At 38.8% G+C, this 12,782-nt stretch overlaps 1 protein-coding gene across 9 annotated transcripts in view; it reads right to left on the reverse strand.

Annotated features, from left to right (window-relative positions):
* Positions 1-12,782, reverse strand: part of LOC103043076 (rap guanine nucleotide exchange factor 6) — a 296,213-nt gene that overhangs the window by 208,093 nt on the left and 75,338 nt on the right. The gene's annotated exons all lie outside the window — the stretch shown is intronic.

Genomic DNA, 12,782 nt, shown 5'->3' on the forward strand with positions numbered 1-12,782 from the left:
CCTCTTCATACAGCACAACCTGCACACTTGATGCAGTTCCCACAAAATTACTAAAACAGATACTACCAGATATAATTAAACCTCTGTTAATGCTTAACCTGGGGCATTTACCCAAAGTCTTTAAAATAGCAGTAATATATAAATACCATTTATTTCTTTTTTTTCCCTTTATTGATCACTTTCAATGTTACATTCACAACATGAATTTATTCCTTAACCCTTAAATCAACCCCCCCAAGAGCTATCCAACCTCCCCCAAAAACCCCATCCTTCCCTCCCAAGTCTCCCACCTATAAATGTACACGCATACATGTAGATAATAAAGTCAGTTGTAGATTAGCAAAGAAACAAACATTGACTACAATACTAACAACATTGTTTGACTAATAGAAAGGATACAATATGAAGTATCAAAAACAAATACTAAATTTAATCTTTTCTCAATTGAGAAAGAACATTACATCTTTTAACCACAGAGCATGTGAGGGTGCTGTAGAGCAGCGTTTCTCAACCAGGGTGATGTCTGCCTTCATCGGGGGTGCCGTCAAATTACTGTGCCTCTCATGCATATTTTCTTTCCGGAGTCAGCGCGTGTTTGAGTGTGACCCAATTCACAGGCAGGATAGTCTAAAGGATGCAACCCACAGAAGCAGGCGGTGTACTACTGCGCAGCTGTGACACAATCTGCCTTTGAATACAGCCTCCAAAGGATGCGGACCCTAAATTGGGACACATTGCACGTAAACATAAACCTCACATAAACAATGTTTTTACCCACGAGATGCAATGCGAGAGTTGTGTGAAGCACTCAAGCCAGCATAGAACTTTTTTTTTTTAAAGCTGCTAAATCAGGGTGTACTCACACTAGGCCCGGTTGGGTTGAATCGTGCCGGAGCACGGTTCGGCCCCCTCCCCACTCCCCCGCAGGCCTGCACTCACACTGCGCTAAACGATCCGTGCCCGAGCACGCTTTCGTCATCAACAGGTGACTTTTGTTTTGAAGAACAGTATGCGCGCGCAAAACAATAGATTTCAGGATTGTACTGTTGTTTTTGTTTCTCTGGAGTCGTTTTGGGCGTGCAAATACGCAGCTGAACCAGAGATTCATTGATTGTGCAACACAGCGATTTACTGCTAATCGTGCTGCACGTGTAAGAAGGTTTTTACACAAGCAGCAGACGTCCAGGGAGAAATTTGCAGCTTTACTCGCGGACTACAATTCACGTTCATCAGTAAGGTAAGAGACGTACTTGCTATATACATAAATAGTGACCAAAGGAGCGAAACATAAAACTCAAGTAATAATAAAATGTGTTTGTTGTTTAGGACTTGTAGATAGTAGTCCTAATTTATTATGGGTAACACTAACCATTATGGTGCTCTTTAGAACCCTTTTCAAAAATATTATATGCAGAATTGTGTATAAAACGTCCTCCGTTTACAGTAGCGTCGCATCACTGACGTCATCTTGATCCGTGCCCGGGCACGGTTTGCGCTCACACTGCATCTGTACCCGGGTCCAAGTAACCGTGCTCGGGCCCACCTCTCCAAGCGGGCCCGAGCACGGTTCAGCGTACCGTGCCCGGGCACGGTTCGGAGCGATCACACTAGCCAAATGAACCGTGCTTTGGGAGGTAACTGTGCCCGGGCACGGTTCGGATTGCCTAGTGTGAGTACACCCTTAGATAACTCTGAGCCGGAGCCATCAACTTCTTCAATTCAGTGTTAGTTCAGCAGAGAGTTTAGCAGAGGCCAGCAGCAAGACCAAGAAAAGACTGTGTGATGACAGCTACTTCGTCTGGCTTCGTCTTTACCGGGGATAAATTTTGCCCTCTCCCTCTGTGTCTGGAATGTGGTATGAAATTGTCAAACCAAGCAATGGTTCCAAGCAAGCTCAAAAAGCACCTGACAACCTACCGCTCATCGCTAGCCACCACGGGTGCAGAGTATTTTACTTGTTTAAAAAAAAGTCAGCATAACCAACAGGAGAAAATGATTATGGAGTGTAAAAAAGTGTCAGAGAAAGGGACAGAATGGGTGGTTGTGTGCATTGTCCCAAGGCCAGGTTTCCCACTGATTGTAAGTCTCGTTTACCTCCCTCTCTGTCTTAATAATCACACATTGTGTGTGTTTGCTGTCAGATGGATGGAGAGTATATGTTTTTTTAATACATTGTAAATTGGGTTGCCTTGAAATTTTGCATACATTTAAAGAGTGCCGTGTTAGAGAAACACTGCTGTAGAGGCTTTTCACCCAAGAAGAATTCTTCTCTTAGCTAAAAGAAGTGCAAAATTTAATACTATCCAACCTATCCAACTATTCAAATATTTTGCTCCAAAGCTCCTCTTCAATCGCAAACCCGAGTTGTTGTTCCCATTTAGACCTAACTGCAAAGGGGAAATCAGTAAAGGACATAGGAATACTATAAAACTGTGATATCAACCCTTTTAAGTTAACAGGAATTGTTAACAGGCGTTCCCAAGGTAACTCCTGCTGAAATGGGGCAAAAAGCTAATTTAAAAGTATCAAAACATATTGGTGCACGAGATGTTATATTTAAAACACAATCCGGAGAAACTGTGAAAGGCTTCATCATCATACAGGTCTCTAAAGGAACTAATTCCCAATCGGGATTAAGGTTGAAGCTGAGAGGAAACTAAAGTGTTTTTGGGCCTCTGTAGAGTTAGTTTGCCAACTCAAGGAACCTTTCCGACCTTTCCAAACTAAATTTATAATAGCCTTATCAAGGGTTTTAAAAAAGATTTAGGCAAGAATACTGGAAGGCATTAAAACAGAAACAAAAATTTGGGTAAATGTTCATTTTGACACTTTGAATTCTACCAGCAAGTGAGAGTACTCCACCTCTGAAAGTCTCTCTTAATGGAGGACATAAGAGGGGAATAACTAGATTCTTGAATGGAGGCCAATGTATGAGCTATATGAATACCAAGGTATCTAAAACTATTTTGAGCTAGTCAGAAGGGGATATTGGTTTGAGCTGATCGGACTGTAAGAAAATTAAGAGGAAAATATTCACTCATCAAAATTTAACTTATATCCCGAAAGGAAGCCAAACACTTTAAACATAATCTGAGCAGCAGGAAATGAAAGTGAGGGGTGACTAATATATAGATTGTCAGAATACAACGAGACTTTATTTTCTATGTTGTGACATATAATACCTGTATATAGACAAAGGTTCCAAAGCTAAAACAAATGAAGCTGGGCATAACAGGCCCATATTCTAGTAGTACATTTTCTATTAATACAGCTGAAGGGGTGGTGTAGTAAAGCTTGACCCATGATATAAAAATATTTCCAAAGCCAAACTTGTGTAGGACCGAAAAGAGGTATTCCCATTCTAAACGGTCAAACGCTTTCTCAGCGTCCAATGCAATAACTGCCTCAGGAACATTAGAGAAGCTGGAAGTTTAAAAGCCTACGAATCTTAAAGAAAATGTGAAGGCCTTTAATAAAGCCAGTTTGGTCATCTGAAACAACTAATGGAAGGACTGATTCTAAATGCTTGGCCAGCACTTTTGCAAGAATTTTATGCTCGTTACAAAGCAGACGGATGGGTCGGTAAAAGAGAGATTGCTGCCTGAGTAAAAGTTGGGAGAAGATAACCATTTTCTAGTGATTCCTCAAACACCTCCAGAAAAAGGGAAGATCATTTTTCTTTGAACTTTTTATAAAACTCTGTACTAAAGCCATTGGGGCCTGGCGCTTTTCCATTATTCATAGAGCAGATTGCATCTACAATCTCCTCTAGTGTAATAGGGTCCTCCAGATTCTGTACAGTTCCAGGGTCTAAACTAGGCAGTTTTAATTTAAGAGTGCATTATATCTGGGTTGGGGCAGCACTCACTGGAATAAAGTGTAGTGTAGTATTTTGTTAAATATTTTGGAATGGGCAGAGGTGGAAAACGAACTGAAAAATTTTAAAGAACTGAAAAAGTAAAAGTACCTTTACTTTGCTAAAATTAGTAAAGTAAAAAGTAAAAGTAAAAGTACCCATTTAAAAATCTACAAGTAAAAGTAAAAAAGTACTCAATTTAAAATGTACTTTGAGTAAAAGTTAAACAGTTACTTTTAATTATTTGATGCAAAAAAGTGCAACAAATCATAAATTAATTATTATTAATTAATATATATAAATTATTATTTAGACAGTATTTGTTCAGACCACCCCATAAAACATTTTCAAGAACAAGTGGCATAGGTTTTTGCATTCATTTTTTGCATTCATTCAAGTTATGGTCATATATGTTACTATAAACTGTATTTTTATAGTTTTACAGTTCATTATTATTTTTAGGGTTCAAGCACCGAAGGTGCGTAGAACCCTATTGTTTTTGCTAAGATTTTTCTTCTTATTATTATTATTATTAGGGGTTCGAGCACGTAGTGCTAGAAACCCTATTGTAATTGTTCTGATTATTATTATTATTAGGGGTTCGAGCACGTAGTGCTAGAAACCCTATTGTAATTGTTCCGATTATTATAGTTCTTATTCTTTTTCTGCCATAGAAGTGATCGGGCAGAAGAAACCGTAAGGCCCACAGGGCTGAGACTTGGTCATATGGTAGTACTTCTCACCGCTACTCAGATTCAAAAGATGAGCCCTATCGGCCTCAAGGGGGCGCTATGGCAAAGCAAAACGCCTTTTGCCCTGTAACTCCCACACCCTGATAGCTAGAGCAAAAATTCTTGCATTATATGATTCCTTGGTTAATGGCAAATCAAAAAGGTCAATAGAACCACTAAGCTCCGCCCACTTAGATTTTTTGCTATTTAGCATAATATGCAAAACCTACTTTTGAGAACTTGTCCTAGGGTCATCGACCAATCCTGTCATATTTGGTGTCAAACAACTCAGCAGAGTCCCAAACTCAATAATTATCGAAAAAAATTTGAAATTTGTAAACAATATGGCCGCCATATGCAAATTAATCTTACCGTGGCACACCAAAATTTACTCTAACAGCTGTAACTTTTGAATGCTTAAACCTACACTAATGCCACTTTAGACCTTTGATGCCAACATGATTCTGAGGTAGCCTGTCAATCTGTGTAGACATACGCCCCCAGGGGGCGGAGCCAAAGCTAAAAATCTGTTTCTCAGGAACCGTACAAGCTATGAAGCTCTCCTTTGGCATGTATCACCTATGGCCTATGTCCTAATGTTTTACAGAAGGAAAATTTGATATGCAAATTTTTGCGATCGTTATTAGCCAATCAGTTTCCAGCAAGCTTTTGACATGCTAAACAATGACCAATCAGGACGATACTTATACCCTACATGTATCTCAGGGCCTTCTATCATCCATTAAAATATGGCATTGATTGGCCTCAAGGGGGCGCTATAGCAGAAAATCAGTTATATCTAAAGGTACATGTGGCCTAGGCTTGTTATTCTTTTTTAGTTGTATACTTTGCTATAGCCTTGACAACTTTGTAATTACATATGTTTACCAAAAATGCAAAGATTTTCATCAGTGGCCAAAAGAGTAAAAATTGCTCTTTTCGAACTTGTCTTTAAGTCCTTAATCAATCAAAACAAATTTGGTCTTGATGCAATCTTGAGACCGTGTAGGTAAATAATTATCAAAAAAATCTTGACATTTTAACTATTTGAGGCCCATAAACCTTGATTAAACATGTACGTGAAAGCCTTTTCAGAGTTATTTGGCCAAAACTCTGTCAAAGTTTAAAACATGCCAAAACTGTTGAAGCTACTAATTAACAATGACATTTGAAGCACATGTGCCAAGTATGAGCCAAATAAGTCTTCAGTAGGCTCTACAGTGAAAAAATAACTATTTTCAATTTATTCTATTTATCGCTATTTTCCAACCTAAATGGACAGAAGACAGGAACCTTTCACCCTATCAACACACAAATTTATACACATATATAGACTGATAATCTGATCTTGATTGCAAATTTTCAGCCAAATCGGACATGTTTTCCCTATACAACGGCTGGAAAACTACAGCGATTTTATAGGCCTCGTGCCTGTATTATCGCTTTTTTCAAACCTAAATGGACAGAAGTCAGGAACCTTTGACCCTATCGACACACAAATTTACACACATATATAGACTGATATTGTGATCTTGATTGCAAATTCTGAGCCAAATCAGATATTTTTTGCCTCTAATATGGCCAAAGAGCAACAGCCATTTTGTAGGCCATAAGCCTGTATTATCACTTTTTTCAAACCTAAATGGACAGAAGTCAGGAACCTTTGACCCTATCAACACACAAATTTACATACATGTATATACAGACCACTTGATCATGAGTACCAATTTGGAGCCCAATCGGACTTTTCTTCTCTTTTTAATAAATAGAAACACACTGATAGGGAATGTTCTGTCTTACTTATAGAGTGATAGATTTCCAGCAGGTTATATGTGGTCTCTTGCTGCGCTCTGGTGGTCATTTGGTGAAACAGCTACAGGTGAATTATTCTAAATTAAAGCTCTGCTGAACTTATTTAATCTTTTTTGTCTTGCTTAATTGAACATATTTATCCTTCTTGGTCATGCTAGTCAGCCGCCTGGGTCATTCTTGTTTATGCTCCACCCACTTAATTTTTTTTTATTTGCATAATATGCAAAACCTACTTTTGAGATCTTGTCCTTGGATCCTTGACCAATCATGACATGTTTGGTGTCAAACAGTTCAGCAGAGCTTACTCCTCAATAATTATTTTAAAAATCTTTACATTTATAAACAATATGGCCGCCATATGCAAATGAGTTCCACCATGGTGCAGTAAAATGTCTTTAACACTTATAACTTTTGAATGCTTAACCTGACACTAATACCACTTCAGTCCTTTGATCATTACATGATTCTCAGATACCCTGTCAGTTTAAGTAGACATACACCCCCAGGGGGCGGGGCCAATGCTCGATAGCTGTTTCTCTAGAAGCATACAAGCTATCAAGGTCATCCTAGCCAATTATCATCTATGGCCCATGCACTAATGGTACACCAAATGAAAATTTGATATGGACACTTTTGTGGTCACTATTAGCCAATCACATTCCAGCAAGCTTTTAACAGGCGGAATGTTAATCAGGTCAAAACTTATATACTATATACGGGTTATTTATATGCCCTTTTTATGCCTTGTGTTTTTTCAATTTAAGAACTGAATTTGTTTCACCAAATGCCCACTAGAGTGCAGTAAGACACCACATAAAACCTGATGAACACTACAGCTCAATTTATCAATGCTTTTCAACTAGTTTACTCACACCACTCATCTAGCATTGCCATTATGGTCTTTATGGTCACGCTGGTCACCCAGCTTGGTTATGCTGGCCATCCAGCTTGGTCATGCTGGCCATTCACATTGGTCATTATGGTCCTGCTGGTCATTCAGCTTTGTCCTCATAGTAATGGTGGTCTTCCAGCTTGGTCATACTGGCCAACCACCTTTGCCATGCTGGTCATCCAGTTTGGTCATTATGGTCTTCCAGCTTGGTCAATATGGTCAACAAGTTTGTCATCCAGATTAGTCATGCTGGTAATCTAGCTTGGTCTTCACGGTCATGCTGGTCATCCTCATCCAGTTTGACGATGCCGGTCAACCGGCAACATGTTTTAAGCCTAACTGGCCTCCAGGGGTCTCTTTGCCTGTAACGCTCGAACCCCGTAAATCGCCGCTTGCGGCTATATTTAGGGGTTCGAGCACGTAGTGCTAGAAACCCTATTGTAATTGTTCTGATTATTATTATTATTATTATTATTATTATTAGGGGTTCGAGCACGTAGTGCTAGAAACCCTATTGTAATTGTTCTGATTATTATTATTATTATTATTATTATTATTATTATTATTATAGTTCTTATTCTTTTTCTGCCATAGAAGTGATTGGGCAGAAGAAACCGTAAGGCCTACAGGGCTGAGACTTGGTCATATGGTAGTACTTCTCACCGCTACTCAGATTCAAAAGATGAGCCCGATCGGCCTCAAGGGGGCGCTATGGCGAAGGTCAACGCGTTTGGCCCCGTAACTCCTACGCCCTGATAGCTAGAGCAAAAATTCTTGCATTATATGATTCCTTGGTTAATGGCAAATCAAAAAGATCAATAGAACCACTAAGCTCCGCCCACTTAGATTTTTTACTATTTAGCATAATATGCAAAACCTACTTTTGAGAACTTGTCCTAGGGTCATTGACCAATCGTGTCATATTTGGTGTCAAACAACTCAGCAGAGTCCCATCCTCAATAATTATCGAAAAAATTGAGAATTTTTTAAACAATATGGCCGCCATATGCAAATTAATCTTACCGTGGCACACCCAAATTTACTCTAACAGCTGTAACTTTTGAATGCTTAAACCTACACTAATGCCACTTTACAACTTTGATGCCAACATGATTCTGAGGTAGCCCGTCAATCTGTGTAGACATACGCCCCCAGGGGGCGGAGCCAAAGCTAAAAATCTGTTTCTCAGGAAGCGTACAAGCTATGAAGCTCTCCTTTGGCATGTATCATCTATGGCCTATGTCCTAATGTTTTACAGAAGGAAAATTTGATATGCAAATTTTTGCGAACGTTATTAGCCAATCAGATTCCAGCAAGCTTTTGACAGGCTAAACAATGACCAATCAGGACGATACTTATACCCTACATGTATCTCAGGGCCTTCTATCATACATTAAAATATGGCGTTGATTGGCCTCAAGGGGGCGCTATAGCAGAAAATCAGTTATATCTAAAGGTACAAGTGGCCTAGGCTTGTTATTCTTTTTCAGTTGTATACTTTGCTGTAGCTTTTACAACTTTGTAATTACATGTATTTACCAAAAATGCAAAGATTTTCATCAGTGGCCAAAAGAGTAAAAATTGCTCTTTTCGAACTTGTCTTTAAGTCCTTAATCAATCAAAACAAATTTGGTCTTGATGCAATCTTGAGACCCTGTAGGTAAATAATTATCAAAAAAATCTTGACATTTTAACTATTTGAGGCCCATAAACCTTGATCAAACATGTACGTGAAAGCCTTTTCAGAGTTATTTGGCCAAAACTCTGTCAAAGTTTAAAACATGCCAAAACTGTTGAAGCTACTAATTAACAATGACATTTGAAGTACATGTGCCAAGTATGAGACAAATAAGTCTTCAGTAGGCTCTACAGTGAAAAAATAACTATTTTCAATTTATTCTATTTATCGCTATTTTCCAACCTAAATGGACAGAAGACAGGAACCTTTCACCCTATCAACACACAAATTCATAAACATATATAGACTGATATTGTGATCTTGATTGCAAATTTTCAGCCAAATCGGACATGTTTTGCCTCTACAACGGCTGGAAAACTACAGCGATTTTGTAGGCCTCAAGCCTGTATTATCGCTTTTTTCAAACCTAAATGGACAGAAGTCAGGAACCTTTGACCCTATCGACACAGAAATTGACATACATATATAGACTGATATTGTGATCTTGATTGCAAATTTTGAGCCAAATCAGATATTTTTTGCCTCTAATATGGCCAAAGAGCAACAGCCATTTTGTAGGCCATAAGCCTGTATTATCGCTTTTTTCAAACCTAAATGGACAGAAGTCAGGAACCTTTGACCCTATCAACACACAAATTTACACACATATATATGCAGACCACTTGATCATGAGTACCAATTTGGAGCCCAATCGGACTTTTCTTCTCTTTTTAATAAATAGAAACACACTGATAGGGAATGTTCTGTCTTACTTATAGAGTGATAGATTTCCAGCAGGTTATATGTGGTCTCTTGCTGCGCTCTGGTGGTCATTTGGTGAAACAGCTACATTTGAATTATTCTAAATTAAAGCTCTGCTGAACTTATTCAATCTTGCTTGTCTTGCTTAATTGAACATATTTATCCTTCTTGTTCATGTTGGTCAGCCGCCTGGGTCATTCTTGTTTATGCTCCACCCACTTAATTTTTTTTTAATTTGCATAATATGCAAAACCTACTTTTGAGATCTTGTCCTTGGATCCTTTACCAATCATGACATGTTTGGTGTCAAACAGTTCAGCAGAGCTTACTCCTCAATAATTATTAAAAAAATCTTTACATTTATAAACAATATGGCCGCCATATGCAAATGAGTTCTACCATGGTGCAGTAAAATGTCTTTAACACTTATAACTTTTGAATGCTTAACCTGACACTAATACCACTTCAGTCCTTTGATCATTACATGATTCTCAGATAACCTGTCAGTTTAAGTAGACATACGCCCCCCCAGGGGGCGGGGCCAATGCTCGATAGCTGTTTCTCTAGAACCATACAAGCTATCAAGGTCATCCTAGCCAATTATCATCTATGGCCCATGCACTAATGGTACACCAAATGAAAATTTGATATGGACACTTTTGTGGTCACTATTAGCCAATCACATTCCAGCAAGCTTTTAACAGGCGGAATGTTAATCAGGTAAAAACTTATATACTATATACGGGTTATTTATATGCCCTTTTTATGCCTTGTGTTTTTTCAATTTAAGAACTGAATTTGTTTCACCAAATGCCCAGTAGAGTGCAGTAAGACACCACATAAAACCTGATGAACACTACAGCTCAATTTATCAATGCTTTTCAACTAGTTTACTCACACCACTCATCTAGCATTGCCATTATGGTCTTTATGGTCACGCTGGTCACCCAGCTTGGTTATGCTGGCCATCCAGCTTGGTCATGCTGGCCATTCACATTGGTCATTATGGTCCTGCTGGTCATTCAGCTTTGTCCTCATAGTAATGGTGGTCTTCCAGCTTGGTCATACTGGCCAACCACCTTTGCCATGCTGGTCATCCAGTTTGGTCATTATGGTCTTCCAGCTTGGTCAATATGGTCAACAAGTTTGTCATCCAGATTAGTCATGCTGGTAATCTAGCTTGGTCTTCACGGTCATGCTGGTCATCCTCATCCAGTTTGGCGATGCCGGTCAACCGGCAACATGTTTTAAGCCTAACTGGCCTCCAGGGGTCTCTTTGCCTGTAACGCTCGAACCCCGTAAATCGCCGCTTGCGGCTATATTTATTATTATTATTATTATTCTTATTCTTTTTCTGCCATAGAAGTGATCGGGCAGAAGAAACCGTAAGGCCTACAGGGCTGAGACTTGGTCATATGGTAGTACTTCTCACCGCTACTCAGATTCAAAAGATGAGCCCGATCGGCCTCAAGGGGGCGCTATGGCGAAGGTCAACGCGTTAGGCCTCGTAACTGCCACGCCCTGATAGCTAGAGCAAAAATTCTTGCATTATATGATTCCTTGGTTAATGGCAAATCAAAAAGGTCAATAGAACCACTAAGCTCCGCCCACTTAGATTTTTTGCTATTTAGCATAATATGCAAAACCTACTTTTGAGAACTTGTCCTAGGGTCATTGACCAATCCTGTCATATTTGGTGTCAAACAACTCAGCAGAGTCCCAACCTCAATAATTATCAAAAAAATTGTGAAATTTGTAAACAATATGGCCGCCATATGCAAATTAATCTTACCGTGGCACACCCAAATTTACTCTAACAGCTGTAACTTTTGAATGCTTAAACCTACACTAATGCCACTTTAGACCGTTGATGCCAACATGATTCTGAGGTAGCCCGTCAATCTGTGTAGACATACGCCCCCAGGGGGCGGAGCCAAAGCTAAAAATCTGTTTCTCAGGAACCGTACAAGCTATGAAGCTCTCCTTTGGCATGTATCATCTATGGCCTATGTCCTAATGTTTTACAGAAGGAAAATTTGATATGCAAATTTTTGCGATCGTTATTAGCCAATCAGTTTCCAGCAAGCTTTTGACATGCTAAACAATGACCAATCAGGACGATACTTATACCCTACATGTATCTCAGGGCCTTCTATCATCCATTAAAAAATGGCGTTGATTGGCCTCAAGGGGGCGCTATAGCAGAAAATCAGTTATATCTAAAGGTACAAGTGGCCTAGGCTTGTTATTCTTTTTTAGTTGTATACTTTGCTGTAGCCTTTACAACTTTGTAATTACATATATTTACCAAAAATGGAAAGATTTTCATCAGTGGCCAAAAGAGTAAAAATTGCTCTTTTCGAACTTGTCTTTAAGTCCTTAATCAATCAAAATAACTTTGGTCTTGATACAATCTTGAGACCCTGTAGGTAAATAATTATCAAGAAAATCTTGACATTTTAACTATTTGAGGCCCATAAACCTTGATCAAACATGTACGTGAAAGCCTTTTCGGAGTTATTTGGCCAAAACTCTGTCAAAGTTTAAAACATGCCAAAACTGTTGAAGCTACTAATTAACAATGACATTTGAAGCACATTTGCCAAGTATGAGCCAAATAAGTCTTCAGTAGGCTCTACAGTGAAAAAATAACTATTTTCAATTTATTCTATTTATCGCTATTTTCCAACCTAAATGGACAGAAGACAGGAACCTTTCACCCTATCAACACACAAATTTATACACATATATAGACTGATAATCTGATCTTGATTGCAAATTTTCAGCCAAATCGGACATGTTTTGCCTCTACAACGGCTGGAAAACTACAGCGATTTTGTAGGCCTCAAGCCTGTATTATCGCTTTTTTCAAATCTAAATGGACAGAAGTCAGGAACCTTTGACCCTATTGATACAGAAATTGACATACATATATAGACTGATATTGTGATCCTGATTGCAAATTTTGAGCCAAATCAGATATTTTTTGCCTCTAATATGGCCAAAGAGCAACAGCCATTTTGTAGGCCATAAGCCTGTATTATCACTTTT

The sequence above is a fragment of the Astyanax mexicanus genome, chromosome 17, assembly GCF_023375975.1.
Source record: "Astyanax mexicanus isolate ESR-SI-001 chromosome 17, AstMex3_surface, whole genome shotgun sequence".
In the NCBI taxonomy this organism is placed as follows: domain Eukaryota; kingdom Metazoa; phylum Chordata; class Actinopteri; order Characiformes; family Acestrorhamphidae; genus Astyanax; species Astyanax mexicanus.